The sequence below is a fragment of the Anser brachyrhynchus genome (genome assembly GCF_964034855.1).
Source record: "Anser brachyrhynchus genome assembly, chromosome: 3".
Taxonomy (NCBI): Eukaryota; Metazoa; Chordata; class Aves; order Anseriformes; family Anatidae; genus Anser; species Anser brachyrhynchus.
Genome location: NC_137696.1, coordinates 29,632,807 through 29,652,566, shown reverse-complemented (window position 1 = coordinate 29,652,566; position 19,760 = coordinate 29,632,807). Strand labels below are relative to the sequence as shown.

Sequence of the window (19,760 nt, the reverse complement as noted above, 5' to 3'; positions counted from 1 at the left end):
CTGGCAGAGGAGGAGGTACAGGGGATGCCCGCAGGGAGCAGGAGCACGTGGCCCTGACCCGCTGTGCCCAGGCCCGGCGTGGGGAGAGATCTGGGGCTCATGTTGGCGTTACCCTGCCTGCAGCCGTGTTGGTGCTCACACACGGCACGGAGGTGGCCTCTGAGGAAAAAAAAACTAGTGAAATTACACGTCCCTTCTAGAGCTCGAGGGGAGAACTTCGTCAGTGCAGTTACCCATACAGCCATATGCTATTCTTTTCTCTTCCATATGTTCTCTGATAATTGTCGGTAACATGTGCCTGCGAGCCGAGGCGGGGCGGTATTTTAAAATTAGGTTTTTAATGGGGAAAAAGAATCATGTGAGTTCAGTGCTAGCAAAAATGTCAGGCTGAAAATCTTGGCCACGGAAGTTCATGTTTCTCACCGGGCAGCGGGATGGCTGGTAGCAGCGATGGTTCAGCTGCAGAGCTGTGACTTTTGAGGAGGAGTCAGTAGTTCTGGTTTTGGATCTGGTTTGGCTAAATCTGGGAAAAAAACGCCATTCCTTATGCGTTCATCAGCCCACAGGTTCTATGTTGGGCATGTGTTGCGCCCCTGCTTGGTGGCTTTGGTGGTGTGGGCTGGAGGAGACTTGAAATAAAATTTCTATTTTGCTTGTCTCCCACTCTTTGACCCCGTCTTCCCCGTATGTATCGCTGAGCATCCTGAGCTGTTTGTTGTACCGCTGGTTGTGTGCATGTGTACTAGATCACCGTCAGTTACTACCGTGGTAGCCATTTTTGACCCTGATTTTCCTTCCATCATCTGAAGAAGAGCAACTACTAAGAGGAGGATGTGGAGAGACTTGCAGTCATTCTGGACTTAAAACAATGGTACTGCATCCACTGAAAATCATTCTGGGTCGTTGCACAGCAAAAATCCCCCAGTATTCCAGGTACTTTTGCCACATCATCTTCACATCCCCATAAGTAGCCCTTTGAACAGCCATTCCTTTTGAGTATCAGCTGGGGAACTTTTAGCCAGGTGTAGAAGATCTCTAGGAGTCCAGCAACTCAGAAGTACCTTGCATGTCAAAATGTCAGGGAAGACATTACACCCCTAATATTTCTGTGGTGCTTTTTTTTTGTTGTTTTGTTTTGTTTTCATTTCTGGTAAAGAACTAGTAAAATATAGAGCACATATGGAAATGGCAGACGTTGTTGTTGGGTTCTTGATTTTTTGTTGTTGTCCTTGTTTCTAAAATTAAGCACACAGGAGTCTGCAAGATCCTGCAAAGATTTCAAACAATATTGTACAGTCATGTGTTCAAGGAACCTTTTTAATCTAGTCACACACACACACATATATACATACAGTGAATAGATCCAGGTTTAAAAAAAATAAATTGCAGTAAGGAGAGGTGAACCAAATGGGAGAATTTGATGAACCAAATGATGATGAACCAAATGGGACAAAATACTGCACAATATCTGTGGTTGTACTTAAACAGTTTAGGTTTTGCTGCTGGCATTCTGTTGTTTCCTTTTTTTTCTTTTTTTTTCTTGTTTGTTTGTCCTTCCCTATGTAAGAAAAGAACTTGTGGTGTCAGCTGTTCTGCTTACCCTTAGCAAAATGTTGGCAACTGAAATGTGGATCACATGAGCCAAGTGGTCCCTGTCTGTCGGAGGACTAACCCTGGCTTTTTCACACGGGTAGGTTATGAATCCATCACGCTCCCATCCGTGCACACGAGTAGTAAGTTTTCAGTCTGCTGCTGCCGTATGTTGCTCAGCTCGGTTGCAGGAGGAGCTGTGATCTCACGGCTTGACCACAGACCCGCTTGGTGACGTTCACATGGGCAGAGCTGGTTGCAGAATTTGGGTCAGCAGGACACTATCCTGGGAAGCTGCCTGGTGCGGACCCTGCAGGCTGTAACACCTGCTAACTGTGGTAACTCAGGCTAGCTGTTGCTGTATTTACCATAACAACTTCCTTGAATGATTTTACTTCTACATCTCCTGGACTTGAACTACTACTACAAGACTTCCTCCGCCTTGAGGCAGTTCTGGTGGCGTGACCCACACCACTTCAGAGCAAGCGTTACCCAAGTCAGGCGCTGAATCAAGTTTGTGCTTTGCAGCTGCAAAAGACGTACGGCACGTGATGTAACTGTGGGTGATATTCTTTTAATTGTTTCTGACAGTAAACTTAGTAAAGAGGTCTTGATATGTATATATCTGAACGTATACGCTGCAGATCTGAAAAGCAATGAGCACACACACATATGCATTATATTGCAATAGTTTTCCCTTGGGAGTTTTGTTATTGTTGTCCCTTTCACAAATTGCGAACCTATAATTTTTCATGGGCTGTTCTTTGGCCCACTCTGCCAGAGAGGCTCAATCTATCATGTTAAAAAAATCAATAAAAAGTCTAGAGGTTTATTTATAAAGTGGAGCGTAGAGAGAGGGTGCAAAAATTCCATTAAAATGGCAGTTTAGCGCTAGCTATATCTCTTTGGGACTAAGCTCCAATATTTTAAACTATTAAAATTGTTACAAGAGTGCTTTTAAAGTACCACAAATCACAGTAAGGCTTTCTAGTTGAAACTTGCCTTTATATAGTACATAGAACTCAGCTTATATATGTTTTTGGAATGTCTGATGCTGCCCTCAAACGCCATTTTAGCATCCATTTCAGGGCTTTATTATAGTTAATAATCTTATAGGTTTACACTCAAGTGAAAGTACACAGATGTAAGAAGTCAGAATTTATTTTGCTGAGTGTATGCCTGTCTGTGTGCAGATGCAGCTCTGTGCAAGTTAATTATTTCTGAGGAGTCTATAGGCTTCTAATGTAATTCATCAGAATTGCTTGGCTTGGCACATGTTACTTCGTTAGAGGAACTTACAAATTCACATGGCTGTGGGTTTTTTTATTGCATAGCAGTTTTCACCACTGATGTGTTGGTCATCAACTCCATCTTTCCTATCCAAAGAGATAAACGTGTCCTTCTGCTCATAAATGTGATGCTGAAGGGTTTATGGGATAGTATCCGTATGAAACCTCTCAGATATCAGAAGCAGTGGATTTGAAGTGTGAGGTTAACCTCCCCACAGTATCTTCCTGACTTGCTTTAATAGCTGAAGAAGATTGGTCTTGAAACTGTTGAGTTTTAAACAAAAATGATGCTGAATGGTTTTATGCTGTCAGCTTTTTTTCCTGGGATGAGGAGATATGTTTCTAAGGGAAATACCCTTTATTTAGCTCCAGAAAAAGATGGCGAATTCTTATTTATAAAGGGTCCGTGTGTTGTGGGTTTTGTTTTCTGGTCCCTGAGGGAAGCCCGTCTGACTTGGAAGGTGGTGGAGGTGTGTGGGCCTGCACCGAGGGCAGGTTCCTTATCTGCAGGAGGGAGCACGGCGCTCTGTAGGAGCTGCATAACGAACGTGGCAGGAGGCGAAAGAGAAACTCCAACTCACCAAACGTGTGTGGTATAAATATGGGCCCTGTCACACGGTCATATCCCTGCATACAACTGAATAACCCAATCCATCATTCCTGCGTTATTCATCCATCAAATTTTCCTTTTCTTACTAAATTACATCCACGTTCTACCTTACTTCTTGCTGTCTTTCTCTGTATACGTTTTCTTCTTTCCTGGCTGTATGAAGTTGGAGTAAAGTAATGATCCCAGAAAGATTAAAAAAGCCAAGACTATTAACATCGCCCTTTTGCTGTTAAGTAACATTTGAAATTTCAAAGGAATTTGCCTATGTAATTACCATGTGGCTAGAAATCTGCTGAGAATTCATGCTAATGTTTGGAAAGGCTTTGCAGGGAGAACATTAAAGCTTGAAAAAAAATGCCTTTTTCTCTGTCCCCTTCCCTAGCCTTTTTCTAGGTGAAGACTACTAAAATCTGTTTCATAAAGTGTTTTTCTGTGTGAAAAGGGAAGACTTTGGTTGTGTTATACAGCTCTGAGTATAAATGATAGCTAGCTTCCCTGCTTTTGAAATAAAGTAAGCAAGTAATGTTAATGAGGATAAAGGAGAACAGCATCCGTAAAGAAAACAGTTTCCTGCAAAGCCCTTGCAGCCTGGAGTCACCAGTCGGCCAGAGACAGGGCTGCAGGTGGGTTAATTGGATTTGGCCAAATTGTGATTGCTGCCAGCTGAGGTTGGCTTAGGCTCTTCTGTCTGGTCCCTTCCTCTTCCTCCTCCTCTTCCTCCCCCTCCCCCTCTGGAGAGGGAGTGAAGTGGTTTCCTCATGTCTTGATGCTGTGTGCTCCTGTTGCGCTTAGAACCTGCAAAAAGCCACCAGGCAGGGAGAGGAGCCCGGGGGCTGATGGAGGGTGTGAGAAGAGACAAAGGAGGGAAAGTGAGGAAGTATTGGGCTGAGGCCTTCGAAAGGCATTTGTTAGGCCAGGGTACTGCAGTGGTGTGGCGATTGCTCAAAGTAATTTAGGAAGGGTGGTGCCCTGGAAGGGAAAGGAGGGTCTCCTCTTCTTCTCCAGCCATCCTGCAGCCCACAGCTGCTGTGGAGGTTGCTCCCTGGCTGCCTCTCTGTCCTGGCTGGTTCAGGCCGTGGTTCCTATTTCTCTGTGGGTTCCCATTTCATAGAATCATGGAATTGTCCAGGTTGGAAAAATCCTTTAGGATCAGCAAGTCCATCCATCCATTTCTCCTCCCTCTCCATGTTCTTATCTTCACAAGAGGCTTCCTGCATGATTTTCTCTCAGTTTCACAGGCTGCCTTTTTGTTCCTCTTTCATCCTGTGTTAGTGACATGGAAGCATGCAAAAGACAGGTTATTACAAAACACTTCCACTAGGGTAAGCCTGTTGGGTCCTGCATCTCGGTGGCGTGCTGCTGCTTTGGCAGCACTTGGAGGGGTCTTCTTCCTGCACCTTTGCTCAGCTCCTCGTCCTTCAGCGGGCAGGGCTAGGCCCTGGGCTGCCACTGCACCTTCTTTTCCTTCTGCACCTGCCTTTGTAGCATCTCTGCCAGGACATATATTGAAGGATGTGGGGCATGTTGGTTAGAGAATCTCAGTAGCCTCCAAGACTCCCAAAAATTCAGTTTGCCATATACTCGCGTGTTGGAGAGTCGGGTAGGTGTGGCAAGGTGCTAGGAGAAGCCAAACGGTCTGTGGAAGAAAACTTGATGCTTGTCTCCTCACCTGTCATGTTGGCCTTCTGCAGGTAGTGCTAAAACCACCTTTTTTTGTTGAGCATTGACCGTTTCTGGTGCTGTCCCAGAGGCGAGCCGTCTCGCAAGGCGCGCTGAGCCGGCCGGCCCTGCGACCAGCCAGCACGTGTTCCTTGTGATCGCTGAAATCTGTTGGGCTGGGGCTGAGCGGCTCTGACTGAGCCCTGGCTCGTGGCCAAAACAAGCTGTTCGGGTTTGTCTGAGGGGTGGCTGCCGATGGCTTTAGCTTCTAAAATTTCTCTGGGAGCAGCGCTGCCTCTTGCCGGCTGCTTGAGTTTTGTTGCGTCGTCTTTGTGTTGGGGCACGGTCCAAACCCTACAGAAACCGAGCCTTCCACCTGGTCAGTTTTCCTATTCCGGTGGTTTGGGGTATGGGAGGATTCTCCTTTCCTCATGTGGGGTGGGGGGAAGAGCCTCTTTTGTGGGCTTGCTGCAGGGAGGTTGTGAGTTTTTAGGATATTCTGTGTTTTTTATGGACGTGGGTGCAGAGCAGGTATCGAGCGGCTGCTTGTGAGTGGAGAGGGCTGTCCTTCTGAAGGTCTGTCTGATGTTTTACAGTCCGTGGCTTCCTTTGGTAACACTCCCCCCCTGAGGTATGTAATGAGGTCGCTATTTAACCAAGCTGGTGTAAGTGTGTGTGTGTTTGGCTTCGGGGAGCTTCCCCACCAAAACTGCTGGCTTTGCTGCTTCTCTGGTGGTGCGTGAAGGCTGGCATCGGCCCTCTCCTGCCTCTGGGCTTGTCTGCAGTAGGCAAGACAGAGCTCTCTAGTTTTTTCTTTCTTTTCTTTTTTTGGCTGAAGAGAGGAAGTGGTAGATACCAATCTTTCTCTCTCGCACACCCTTCCATGCACATCTTGCTGGTGGCCACCCAAACTGTCCCCTAGAGATGCCACTCTACCGTGACTAATTTCCTGGCTTGTATTTTGAAAACCGAGTCATCAAAGCTTGCACAGATCAGCTGGTGCAAGCTCCAGTCTGCTCTGTATGTGAAAACCTAGAAAGCGTACTTCTGGGAAGAGGTGTTGGAGACTCTTCTATTTTTTCTTCAAATCATGCGCACACGAAGGGCGGGCAGTAGTGAATGTTCAGGATTTAAATAATTTAATGGCTGTATCTTGATGTCAAAATCGAGACTAAGTGCATTGGGAGTAGTAGATGTAAACTCTGCCAGGTATGAAGGCTAACCAAGGCTGTAATTGTTAAAAATTTATACTGCTAATTGTAAATCTATAAAAGCTCTGAGTCTCATTTGTGAGATGATCCACCTGTGAAATAAACACTATCATGTCCTTCCTTTGCTGTTTATACCAATACTTGTCACTAGTATTTTGTGGACAGCAGCACTTAAGTGACTGTGCACGTTAGACATAACTGTTGATAACTGTTGGTTAACCTTCCTTGAAGAAATATTTTAACTAATAAACATACAAGCACATGAATTTAGCCATTCTTTGCATGTTTTCCCAGCTATAAAAATGTTTCAGTAAAGAAAAACATCATTTTTTCTCAGCAAGTAACTGCTACTCAGGATAGAAAGTTTTGCATTTTTTTCTGCTTTTTGTTGTTCTTGTGTGTGTGCTTTAAAGAAGAATGCTAACAATAAAAATCTGTGTTTGAGGCATTAGTGATTTGCTCATGTAGGGTCAGGTATTTGTGTTTACTTTCTTGTGTGCCACTTGTGCAAAACCAAACGAATACTAACATGCTCTTGGTGTGTATACAACTGCAGATGTGAAATACAAAGCACTGAGTAGAATAACAAAATTAAACTTTAATTGTAGTAGATGCCCTGAATTAACTGAGTTGCCAGCGGAAGTGCATTTAGAAAGAAGAAAATTAAGACAGGTCCCCCCTTGATCTGAGCAATTCAAAAGTCAGCAGAAATCTGCTAAAACTATGTTTTTAAGGCCAGTACAATTTCAATACCTGAAAACCATTTTTTCCTGGATTTTGCCTTTATTGATGGAGCTGTAAATGCAGAGTAATGGCACTTTACTTGGTAGAGTTCCTCCAGATCTGCATCAGCCTAACAGCTATCAGCTGAGCCTCACTTCCTCGTTGGCCAGAAAACCCAACCCAGTTCTTTAAAAAAAAAAAAAAAATAAATAAATAAATAAAAAATGGGGGAAACTGGCTGGGCATTAATCTTAGATAACCAGCTTCTTGTTGTAAGGGAAAATAACAACAATAATAAAAATCCTTTTCAGACAGATTGTTCCTTACGAATGCTGGGAGGAACGGTGAACCAGGGAGCTTCCTGTTAGCAGTCTCAGTCCTAGCATTTGACTCCAAAAACCCAAACCACAGCAACCTCAGAAGGTAACCCCCAGCCTCTCAGAAGGCTGCAGGAACCCTGCCCAGAGCACCCGCTGCCCTGCGGCCTCCCCAGTGCAAGCAGTGGGGCGAGGAGGCTAGAGGAGCTCTCGGAGCCTCAAATACCATCGGGAGGCTGCTGCTGCTTTGGTGGGAGCCACAGGAGGGGGAGTGGGATGGTCGGGAAGCAGGGCTAGCAAGCTGCTGGGATGGTAGGAACCCAGCCTGTTGTTGTTTTTTTTTTTTTTTGTTTTCCTTCCCTCTTTTCTTTCCAGTGAACAGCTTTGAGATTGCCTCGCTCTTTAGGAATTGGTTGATATCGTTTCATTTGTGGGAGAAGTGAGTCAGTCGCCTAAAATTACATTTTTGTGAAGTCCTACCTCAGCGTAAAATATTTCACTTAAAAGAAAAAAGATATTTTCCTGTTTTCTATATGTTTTATGTACCGATAGTAAATAATTATGTTATATGTACATTAATTTTTCCTCCTTTAAAATTGCCTTGGAAAGCTATGGCAGCGAGCCGTGACACGGTTGTGACACTTGCTGTCTCGACGTAAGCCCACATCGGGGCTCTGCTGCAGCGTGAGCAGCCCTGCAATAAGCTCCAGTCGGTCGGACACGTCTCAATTGCCACGTGCTTGATTTCGATGCTTTCTGGGGCATTCTTGTGGTGGGATTTTGCCGGATCAGGACCGTGAATGAGCTTCTCAACACGCTGTCGGTGACCCTTCTCTGAGCAGGGTTAAGAACAAAATTGCATGCAGACTGCTAGAGACACAGCAAGTAAAAGCAGTCGACCTTCTATTTTAACTATGGGTGATGCAGGTTTTATTGAACTGCTGTTAAAGGAGCTTGGTGAGATTTAAAACAGGCTTGTCCCACCTTCCCCCAACCGTCCCAGCGCCGAAGTGCTGCGGTGCTGGTTGTATGTTGCTGCCTTTAAGAAAAGTAAAGAGAGACAGCAGGAAATGAGGACGTAAACTCTGCGCGCTTCTCAGAAGCAGAAGGAAAGTGACATCACTGCTTTTCAAACCTGGAGCAAGCTTAACTTCTTGTAGTGGTTCTCGCTGTATCCACTTCACGAAAGAAAATGTGTATGTTCTGTAGTACTGATGTGTCATGTTCTTAATTTTTCACAGTGCTGGTTTATGCAGACGTGTTATGATAGACTACTTCAAAATGGTTTCTGTTTTAGTGAAGACCTGATTAGCCAGGAGGGAATGGGAATTCCAAATGTTAATAACAAGTAGTACTGGCAATATTTTCTTTTTTTTCTCTGCACGTTTAAATTTATTTTCCTTTCTTTTATTTTTGTATGCATGTTATCCACTGAAATATTAGTCTATGAGCCAGTTGTAATTTAGAATCCTGCATAGTAATCCATTTCAGCAAAAAAGTGCTGTGAAATTTGCTATTATTTAAAAAGTAAATGTCCTAAAAGTTCTGAAATCTTTTTTTCTTCCTCCTTTTGTAATTTTTACTCAGTGTAATTATTTTCAAGGGGTTCTGCTGCCTTCCGAAAAAAATGGTGCTCAATGAATATCATGGGATAATACAGAAGCCTGTGTAGGATGTGCACTGACCTACCTAAGAAGCCCAAGAGAGATAATTACAACCTTTCTTATTCTATATACAACCACACTTTGCAAATGTTTTTCCATGCAAAGAATGTGAGCCAGTTACATTTTGGAAGCTATATGTATATGGAAAAAGGACTATAAAGTATAAAGGAGATGCCTATTTCAGGCAATTTTTGACGAGTTCCAGATTAAAAAAAAAATAAAAATAAATTATAGCATATTAAATTATTAGGCATCTTTACTAGGGTGTAAGGAAGATTTATGCTGTAATGAAATATTGCTGTAACCCAATTTAGAACTTGACAAATCTGGTTTTATAGGGCTGAATTGTAAGGGATACCTCATTATTTGAGGGGAAAACTTTTATTGTTATTTTTGGCACCCTTGTCTCCTCTTTGGTTGGGTTGTGCTCTGCAGGAGCTGCTCTGGGCAAGATGTCTCAGCTGATGCTTTTTCAAGGGAGCTGTGCAGGATGAAGTCATCATCAAGGATCACATCCTGGCAAGCCTTTCTTACCACATGTGGTCACTGATTTCAAGTTAAAATGCTTGCAGTCTTCATTGCTCCTCTGGACCAGAAACATAGGTCTTCTTAAAAGCGTGGAGTTCCAGTCTGTTGTCAGATATATCATACACAGCATCAGCATCTGATAAACACATCAGTATCTGCAGCTATGCCAAATGTAGCTACACCAAAATTACACGTATACCGCTTAAAAAAAAAAAAAAGCCTTATTCCTTCCTTCTGGGTTGTCTCCCCATTTGCACAAAGGTATGCTTGGAGTTAATGTGTTCACTGTATGACCTGGCGTTGGCATAATGGCTTGCAGCAGACCATAGTATTTGTAAGTCTGCTCAAAATTTTGGGTAGCATGTACTTCTCTGAATGACTTTTGAGACTGCTTGGGCTATTCTTGTGGCTTATCACAGGTCTTCTCCCCACTGAGAAGCAAACTGAGTTGGTGCATTTGCCTGAAGTGGAGAACAAATTTTTGCTGGAAATAATATTTCTTTCTAGAGTAATGAGTTTCTTGTGTGCAGAGTTTCTGTTTCCCCGACTGCCCTGGCATGCAAAGTGATTGATCTTGAGCAAATTACATACACTTGTAGCTACAACCATATAGGCACACATCGGTGAGCATGTGACAAAGGAAAACAAAACACACGGGGCAAGCTCAGCCGGCAAATCCTCCAGGAGCCTTTCTTTCTGCTTCCTAGGGGAGAGGGGCACCAGCCTGTCCCTACTCTGCCCGTGGCTTGCTTCCCCGGTGGCTCTGCAAGTGCCCTTTTGATGCGTCGTGTCTGCCCAACGGGACGAGTAGAGCGCAGCCGGGTGGTTTGTGTGGCTGGGCGTAAGTAACGCTTACCTGTGGGAGAGCGCCCTGTCACGTGGAGCGGTTAGGATGACTTACTGGGAAGTGAAGTCTCGGAAGTCTGAAGCTGGAGCAGGCACAGCTTGGTGTGTGCTGGACGCACGCTGTGTTACGTGCTGAGCTCTCGCTGAACCATTTGTGGGGTTGTAGAGACCCTGCTGTTTTGTTGGGTTTTTTTTTGCCCCCCCGTTTAGACATCGGTAGCCAAGTGTTTTGCCTCTCTCTGTAGCCTTAAATTGCACTTTTTTTCTGATGGAGTCATCAGATCAAATTATTTATAAAATGAGGACATCCTTTTGGACTTCAAGTGTAAACAGTCCTTTAAGTATGTGCACAGGCAGAGAGATTCTTGTCTGTTTATCCACAGTTGAAGCCCAGATATTAATAAGTACTAACGTTAAATAGTGCATTTTTTCCCCTCAGTCTGCTTCTGAGTTCTCCCTTCAGGGCTCAGATTTCTCCTTGAGGTTACCCGGAGGAGAGCTTCCACCTCGCCCCTGCTGGAGTTGCTAGTTGCAGTGCATCTCTGCTGCCGTGATTCACCTGGAGCTAGGGCGAGGCAGCGAATCCTTTTGGATTTTGGATCCTCAGGTATCAGCAGTGCCGAAGCTGTGGCTGCAATTGCTGGTGCGTGCGTTTGAGGGTCGGGTCTGCCATCTTCGTGCGGCGGGATGACGATGGGTCTGTTCCCTGGGAATTAACATCGAGAACTGGAAGTCCGTCGAGGTGCCATCAGACATTTTGGCACCAAGCTGGTGCTGGGCTCTGCTTGCTTGTAAGGCACCTCAGCGGGCCGCCGAGTGCTTTGGGGGTGGTGGGGAGGCACTCTGCAGGTCGGAGGTGGCTGGTGCTGCCCCGGCGCTCCCCCCGCGCATCCTCCTGCGTGGTGGCTGCTGGTGGCTCCGGGGGAGATGGGAGAGGTGCAGGCGGGGCTCTGAAACAGCGGCTGAGATAAGCGTGTCTTGCAGGGGTCTTTAAGGTACCGGCTGCTGCCGGGGTGACTTCGTGTGTGTTGTGGTGTTTGTTTTAGCTCCCTGGCTTGTTTTTTTGGGTGGGCTTCTTTTTTTTTTTTTTCAACGAAACTACAAACAGGCTCTTAGCCAATGCCAGCGCAGTTTGCAAACCAAAACCAAATCTGAGCGTAGCACTACTCTTGAGTGAGCTGCGCTAATCGAAGACGCGCTTCAGTTTCCTGCCTTGAGCTTCTCCCCGGCGCTGGTTCGGCGCATGTACGGTGCTGCGTGCTGAGAGACACCTTTCAGACACATCCCGTTAAAGAAATGTGTGGTGGCAACTGCTCCGAGCTCCATACTGGATGCATTTATTGCCTGCCTACTCATGGTTAGGAAGCAGCTGTTTGGAGTCAGGTAGGCTACAGACGAGTCCTAGGTTTGTGAATTAACATCTCAAATGGATCGGTTGTGCGTCCTTCCTGCGTGTTGCACAGATTTCTGTGTTCCTGCGATCAGACAAAATATGTACTCTGTCAACAATAATAATAATCCCCATAAGAAATGTCACACAGTGCGCGTTGTGTGTGAGCAGAATATTTTACGTAGCGAGTATGTTGAACTGATGCAATCCTGAGCAGTCTGGCTCTGCTGTTTGCATAAAAGCAGCCCCTCAAAGCCCCTGTGATCTGATCTTCCACCAGCAATGCTGTGGCTGACTTTCACTTTCCTTACTGTAAGGGGATTGGTATAGAAGGGAATTTGCCATCCGTTCTTAGTCTACGTTTTTCCAGACAGGTTGGCCTCCACAAATGTTACAGCCTCCTTTTTCTCTGCGTGGGAGAGTACAAACTGCTGCTGGAGGCAAGGGGGAGAGATTAACATTCATCTGGTTTTTTTTCCTCTTTTTTTATTTTTATTTTTTTCCCATCCCGTGGGCACGGTGGACTTATGAATGTGCTGCTCCTTCGGGGAGTGTTTCTGCTTGTTGCCCTGATGAGAAGGCTGCAGAGAAATGAGTACGGGTGTGAATTTCGTGTCATTGGTAAACAGGCACACGAAAAAGCCAAGCACAGTGGCTCTGTGCAAGAGGTCAGAGAGGAAATGGAAGGACCAGCAAAAGCCTTGGGCTGCTCTCTGAGCGGGGGCACTTGGTAGGAAACCTTTTCTGGAGCTCGTGCATGTTGAGGGTTTAATGCAAAGCCCGCCTCTTTGCTTCAGTCTTTCATGAAAAGTGGTAAAAGTTTTATTTTGCCAGGGCTCTGCTTTGAGCAGAGATATGCTTCTTTGATTCTTACTCTGATTTAGTGTTGCATGCGTAGCCAGAAAAACTGATGGGGAAATATATAACAGAAACAAAAATTATTTAAAAAAGAAAAAAAAAAGTCTTCACTGGCATGGAAACTAGAGCTGAGATTATAAACGCGTGTACAATCACAGCGGTGACTGATAACACTCACGCAGGATCAGGAGACTTAGTTTCGTTTTGGCAGGGGCAGGAAAGGTCTCTCCAGCACGTGGTTCTGAACAGCCCCGCCGCGAGGGGAGCTTCCGTCTGTCCGTCCAGCCGTCCGTCCAGCCTTGCCCTTCGGCATCCTCCCGCTCGCCGCGAGGGGCAGGTACCGCGGTGCGTGCGCGCCGTGAGGGTGATGCATCTGCCTCTGTCTGCCTCCTTCCGCAGGAGCACCAGCCTCCCCGGCACTCGAATTGCCTGTGCAGAAGCAGCAATAGCCTCGTGGTCCCCAGGGTCTCCCGCTGCTGCCAAATTAGAGTATCTCTCTCAATTAACAGCCAGGCATTCTTCCCCCCCTCCTCCCCCTCGCCCCATCCTAATGGGGAGTGGTTAATAGTTATCATTTACTAATTTAGGGATCTGGAAGGTTTGTTCTCAATGCGCTGCAATCAGGAGATCTCGCTCCTCGCCCAATTAGTGGGCCCTGCAGCCGGGCGGGCAGCCTGCCTTCCCGGCGCGGGGCGTCCGGAGGCGATGGGGCCGCTGGCCTGGGCGGCCGCTGGGGGATCGCAGCACCCGGGGAGCCTCCCCAGCGTCTCGCCTGAGCTGCCGGAGGGGTACGAATACGGTGGTTTTGGATGGATGTGGTAAGGATATTCTCTGGGGGTTGGCATGGGGATCGCTGAGGGTGATGGGGGGCTGTACAGAGCTGCCGTTTAAAGGTTTGGAGGGATGTTGCTAATGGGCATTGAATGAGGTGAGGTCAGTACCAGAGGAACAAAAAAAAAAGGGAACAAAATGAGGTGAGAGAGGAACAAAAAGCCCATTCAGGTAAGGGCAGGGCAAGGGCAGTGCTGCCCCGTGAGGGGCTGGTTCAGTCAGGGTGGGTTTGTGCAGTCGCTTCTGTGGCTCTTCAGAAGCATCCTGTGGGGCTGGGCTTCCCTGCTCGGACACATCTGCGTCCACGTTCCAGTCAGGCTTTGGCAAAGTAGGAACAGCACCATCCGTGTCTGACTTTATTTAAAAAGAAAAAATAAAGTCCTGAATGCTAGCCATCTGCTGTTGGCTTTGTATACAGGCCGTGTCCCTTCAGGGGATGGAGGTGGTGTGTCCAGCCAGAGAACCGCCACAGGAGCACGTCGTGCCGAAATAGCCCTGCCCAGCGAGAGGGAATTCGGGTCCCTTCCTGCTGGCGGGATCCACAGCACTTTGCTTATGAATCCTTATGAAGAGATTTGAGCCTTTCTGTGCAGGGGACGCTGAGTGCTGGTGTGGTTAGGAGCTGCCGTACTGGTGATTGAGGCAAGAAGACAGTCGCCGCTTTTCTTCTCGTAGGCTGGTCGTTGGGTGTAATGTTGTTTTGGAAACGGTTTAGGTTGTGGTTTTCTACAAGTTGGCTATTAAAATAGGCCCACAATCTTGATGGGAGCCAGTATGAGCCCTTAGCCTGACGCAGGAAATGAGCAGACTCGTTTTTCTTTCATTCTTTCATCCCAGTTACCCCCAGCAAATGCCCAGTCAGTTTTGATTTGCTTCTGAAGGTGCTTTTCTTTGTTGTACTTCCCTGTTTCTTCCTATTGTAGAAGTCAAGTGCTGACTCTGTTCCTATAGCTCTGGGTGAAGGTGAACACTAGCAGAGCAGTAGACAGTTAAAAAAAAAATCCATTAATTAAAATATTTACATTGGAAGCTGCAAAACATTTGCTCTTTGAGTAAAACAAACTTCCCCATTGTTCTTATACGATTGCTGCAGTTTCTCTGAAAACAGCCAGGAAGAGATTGAGCTGTGAGGAATTTTACTGGGTTGGCAAGGGAGTAGGAGCACAGGGGTGCTCAGCTGGGCTCCTGGTCAGTGGCTCTCTTCTTCATCAAATCCTTTTGTCCTGTGGACAAAAGATCTCCTCTTCACATACACACACAAAAAAAACCCCACAGTGAAATATGTTGGTATGGTGCTTCTGGTGATGCCAAAGCCTAAATGATCCATGTCCTTATGAATAAAAGGTATTTCTCAATGAAGCAAATGGCAACTGAAAAGAGGAAATAAGAGGGAGTAAATTGTGTCAGTGAAAGATGAGGAAATGGTTTTCAGTGTATGACAGGTTTCTTTTTAGCGCTACAACTCTGCACTGCTGTACACTTCAAAAAGAAGAACACAGCACAGAGGGGTGCCCAGGCTGGGACCCCGTACCGCTGCTCCCGTGTCCCGCTGGTGGGGAACTGGAGGATGTCACCTTCCTCATCACCTGGCGCTGGGCCCCTGCCGTTCCCGAGGGGAATTGCTGCCCGAGGGAAACCAAGCCAGCGTGCAAAGCAGGCACGTCAGATCCAGGCTTAAAAAGCAGTGTTTCCCTTGCATCCAGGTTTGTGCTTTGGGCACAGGAATGCTCTTTGTAGAATCATTGCAGGAAAGAAATAAGTAAATGTGAAAATAAGTCATTTGAAATCCTTCCATTCCTGCCATATCTCCTCCCAGACAACTGGATAGAGAAAAGAGTTTTTTTTTTTTTTTTTTTTTAAAGCCACCACCACCACCCTGTTCTCTGGTAGAGCATCCCGTTACACTTGCACATTTCTGATCTTTTTCAGCTTGGCAGTGGACTAACAGGCTTTTATTGCTGGTGGGCAGAGTGCTCAAAGTGCTAACAGAATGTATGGAGCAGTTTATCTGGTGGGTTTGAAGATTCTTGGTTTATGCTTTTTTCTCTAGGCAGACTCTTCAAAGCGTCAAACTGGACATCTCCCTTCTGCTGCGTGGGTTTGCTAATTGGATGGATTGCAGGTCATGCCCCCTTAATTTAATGGTGTTGCAGAAGCCTGTTTGTTTGAGGCTGTTTCTTTGATCCCAAGTCTATCAGGATGTAGATCTTATTAATTCCAAAGTTGCAGTTTTGTTAGTTAGGTGCATGGCACTCTTTCCTTGTGACCCCAGGTTTGAATTGTATTATGCTTACCTAAAAATCCTTCTGTTTCCTTGTCAGTTTGGTTTGCAAAGGTGGTAAGAGGTTACTTGATCAGGGTAGGCATCATTTAAACTTGTGCATGAGAGCTTTGTTTCATCCATGTCTTGCATGCTTTACCATATTTAAGGACTGTGTGTTGACAGTTTCTTGGCCTGCAGATAAAAGGTGCAACGTACCCAGGTTTGATATACTGACAGAAAATTGTCTCCACGATGTATAAGGCTGCTGCGATTATTTCTGGCCATTACCATTGGTCTCATTTTACAACTGTGCACATTATATAATTTGATGTTCATTTAATTTAATGAGAGGATGCTGCAGACTTATTTATGACTCGGTAGGGCAACCTGTACACTTTGGCCACCTCTTTTAACCTTTCTGAAGGAGGAAGAGCGTGTTTCTTACAGAACATGTTACAACATCTTTAATACATTTATATCCAGGTTTCCCAGATTCCTGCAGACAGGAGGGCGACTTGCCTGGGGTGTGGATTATACTGGAATGGGAGCAGAAGTTTTAATTTTTTTCTTGAACTGCTAATTAGCTTTCTGTTGTAAGGTTATCGAGTGGTATTAATGGACTTTTCCTTTTGTTGCAGATGGAATTTTGTGACTTGCTGGATTCTGAATAGGGCGAGGAGATGTGTCTGATAAGGTAAGAGAAGAGGGTAAGATAAACATGTTCTTACACAGAACAGTCTCACTGGTCTTGTGTTCTGGTTGAAGACAACTGTTTCATTCCTTGGCAAAGCCCTGCACATAATTGGGGTGTTTGTTTATATATTTTGTCTGTCTCCGATCTTCAGAGCAGGGATCATTTCAGTTCTGTACAGCTTCTGTCCCAGTCCTTTCTCCTGGTGAACTGATAGGCGAAGTCTAGGCAACAGAAATACAAGTCTTTCAGGCATAGGCGTAGCCAGGTCGGTTGTGCTTACCTTAATATTGTAAAGTTTCTTAAAAGTTACACGTGAGGTAGAAGCCTTTTTGTTTGGGTTCAGGATTTCCCCCCTCATCCCCCAGGACTTCTGAAAAGTAAAAAGATCTTTGAGCTGTTTTAGCTTCTATGCTTTAAAACTTGTTTTTCCTGTTGCAATATTTTCAAAATAGGACTGTTTTGAATAGGACAGAATGTATACCAGTAGAAAACCTTTAGGTCTGAGTTTGAAACAAGTGTTTGCTGTCACTGATATGCTGAAGGAAGCTGTAAGTTTGCAGAATTTTAATAGCAGCATTTGAAAAAGGCTGTGTTCAGATACATGCTTTTTCTCTTTCAGTTTCTGGTCCAGACATTTCTACTGTCAGAGAAGAGTAGATGTCTTTAAAACTAAAAGTGTTGGAATAACTATATTCAGCCATCAAACAGCTGAATATAGTAGTAGCATGATGCAGGAATTATCAGTCTTTCAAGCTGCAGTCCAGCCTATCACTATCCACCTCATTCATTTATGTATTTCATTTCGTCTCCTGTGTGAGCTCTGTGTAACTTAGGGGCCTCAAAATCCCTTTTGTTCTTTGAGGCTGTTGGTTGGAAAGTGTAGTGAAAACAGCTAAAAATATTATGTCATCGTGCAAGGATCAGGATTAAAAGCGTTTTTCCTTCAATTGAGAGATTTAGCTGTTGCAGACAGTTTGTTTTTTTTTCCATTTTAGTTTTGTTTGCTTAGTGGAGTTACTGTTTTGGAGGGTGGCTACCCGAGCAAGAACTGAAAACTTTAGGTGGCTCTCAGCCCAGCATGGAGTAGGCAGGAATCAAAGGCTCTCTTGCTTCTTAGCCTTCTGCAAATCTTGGGCATTTTCCCCTTTGTCCATTCGAACCACACCCTTTCATCCCACCATTGAATTACATTATAAATATTTTATTTACTGGCTTACAAGGCCACCTTTGAGTAGATGGTATGTATATAGCTGGTAAAATACAGCTCTTCAGGTGAGAGGTCTGGCAATCTGCAGCGCTATTATGTAAAGCACCTCAGTGCATACCTCGCTTGTTATGTAAACGATCTTCGCTCACTCGCACGTGTTGGAACCGGCCTACTTCTGTTCCAAGAGTGGCGAATTACGGCTGTGTTCAGGACTTCTTAGAGCGTGTTCAGCCCGACTGTGCGGGCGGCCCAGCTGCCGTCCCCTCACGCGTCCACCACCGGCACTGCTGCGGTGGTGGCTGCCATGGTGGTGCCACCGCCCGCGCAGAGCCGATGTGTGGAGTCGAGTGTGGTCAGTATGGGTTAAATATGAATGCTCGTGTTCAGGTTGGTTAGGTTTAGCAGATTTTGTCGATTTTGGGAAAGAATTTTATTCATCTGGCAGTGGCGGGCACTGCTTTGGCGTGCAGGTGGGACTGCACCTCAGTACTCACTCAGCTGCTCCTGTTTTCCTAGGCTCCTCATAAATATTTCGTTTGTCTAACTTGATTTTTGTTTAAAGTATCATTCTTCACTGCAAAGTGGATATTCATTAATATACATGCTTTAACCTGGGCAGTTTCTGTTCTAATGCCTCTCCCAGGGCAAGCTCTCTCTCTCCTTACCTCATAAAACAGCTACCGAGGGAGCTTTGCGTCTCGAGCATGTTCTCCTGCTTAAGGCCTTGACACCTTTTCTTGCCATGGTTTTATTGCCAGCCCCAGGCAGGTACAAATCGTGAGTCAGGTCCCTAGAAATCACAGGATTGGCTTTGAAATGAGATTCCGGGAGAGAGAAATTAACACTTCCCACTGGCTCTCGTCTTTCACCTCTAGAAGAGAAGATTCTGTCCTGGCAGTGTGTGATACTGTTTCAGGGTTGAAATTAATCCTGAGCTACAAATGTCATCTTTTGGCTTTCAGAGGGACTTCATTTATTTGTTCCTTCCCTGGCAGCCTGGGGCAGAGAAGTGTCACTGTCCCACTCCCTGTCCTCCTGCCTCGCAGGAAGAAGCGGCTGTCCTGTTCATACTGCTTAAGGCCACCACTGTCAGGCACCCCTAGTTCTTAGAGCTATCCCTTATTACTATTGCTTTTTTAAACTACTTTGTTCCCTCTCCCCATTTGCTGCTGTGCTTTCTTCGTTCCAGACGGGCATCTGGATCCTGCTCCAAACTTGCCCTCAGGTCCTGTCTGTGCCTCGTGTCCAAGCTTTCTCCTGATCACTTATAGTTTTTATGGATATTTCCTGACCCATTCCCTGCTGCTGCTGCTTCTGAAGTGGGACTTACAAAGTATTCATGAGAGCCTCGTGAGATGTAGCGAGCTTGTGCTGATGTTGATGGGTGCCAGAGCTCTCACCCAGCATTTTCTTTTCCTTCCCCCGTATTTCCCTCTGCCTTTATCTCTCTTCCTTCGAAAAAGCCTGGGGCCCTTGTGAACGAGAAGTTAATCTTCACACGGGGTCTGCCTGATAATTTGGATCAGAACCATAAAATCATTCTATCAGAGCTGATCTAGTTTCAGAGGTACATTTGTGAGATGAAAATGACTCTGATCGCTGTGATGGCGTTGTGTCGTATTGGAAAGGAAATGACAAGGAAATAACAGTTACCAGACCTATTTTCACCCTCTGTTAAACAGCATCGACCTGATGGATTGCTGCGCCAAGGCCGCTTGTCTTAACAGTTCCAAATTAGATTACCAATTAATATTGATTATCTGAAAAGCAGTGTGTTGATGTATATTCTGTTATTAATGGCTGGAGCATGCTATGTTCATGCATTTTATAATGGCAATCTGTTTTGCAAACATTTCTGGTTGTTCTTTTTAAACGAGTCTTGGCAGCGAAAACACCAGTTTAATTCAGAGTACGTTATCTCACTGAAGTATTTGTGTTCTTTTCACGTTTTGGGTGTTTTGGTGTTGTTTTTTAGTGAGAATAACACTTGATTTTGATGAGACCAGATTGAGGCAAAGTCAAAGGATGATTTCTGTCTAAACTGGTGTGCTGTGGTTTCTTCTTGTGTTAATGCACATAC

At 45.4% G+C, this 19,760-nt stretch overlaps 1 protein-coding gene across 4 annotated transcripts in view; it reads left to right on the top strand.

Annotated features, from left to right (window-relative positions):
* The window catches only part of TRERF1 (transcriptional regulating factor 1), a 99,052-nt gene that overhangs the window by 12,587 nt on the left and 66,705 nt on the right, over nucleotides 1–19,760 (top strand). For all 4 annotated transcript variants that reach the window (XM_080586327.1, XM_080586326.1, XM_080586324.1 and 1 more), the window contains exon 2: nucleotides 16,418–16,473. The gene's annotated coding sequence lies outside the window, so the exon portion shown is untranslated. The remainder of the gene's footprint in view (nucleotides 1–16,417; nucleotides 16,474–19,760) is intronic.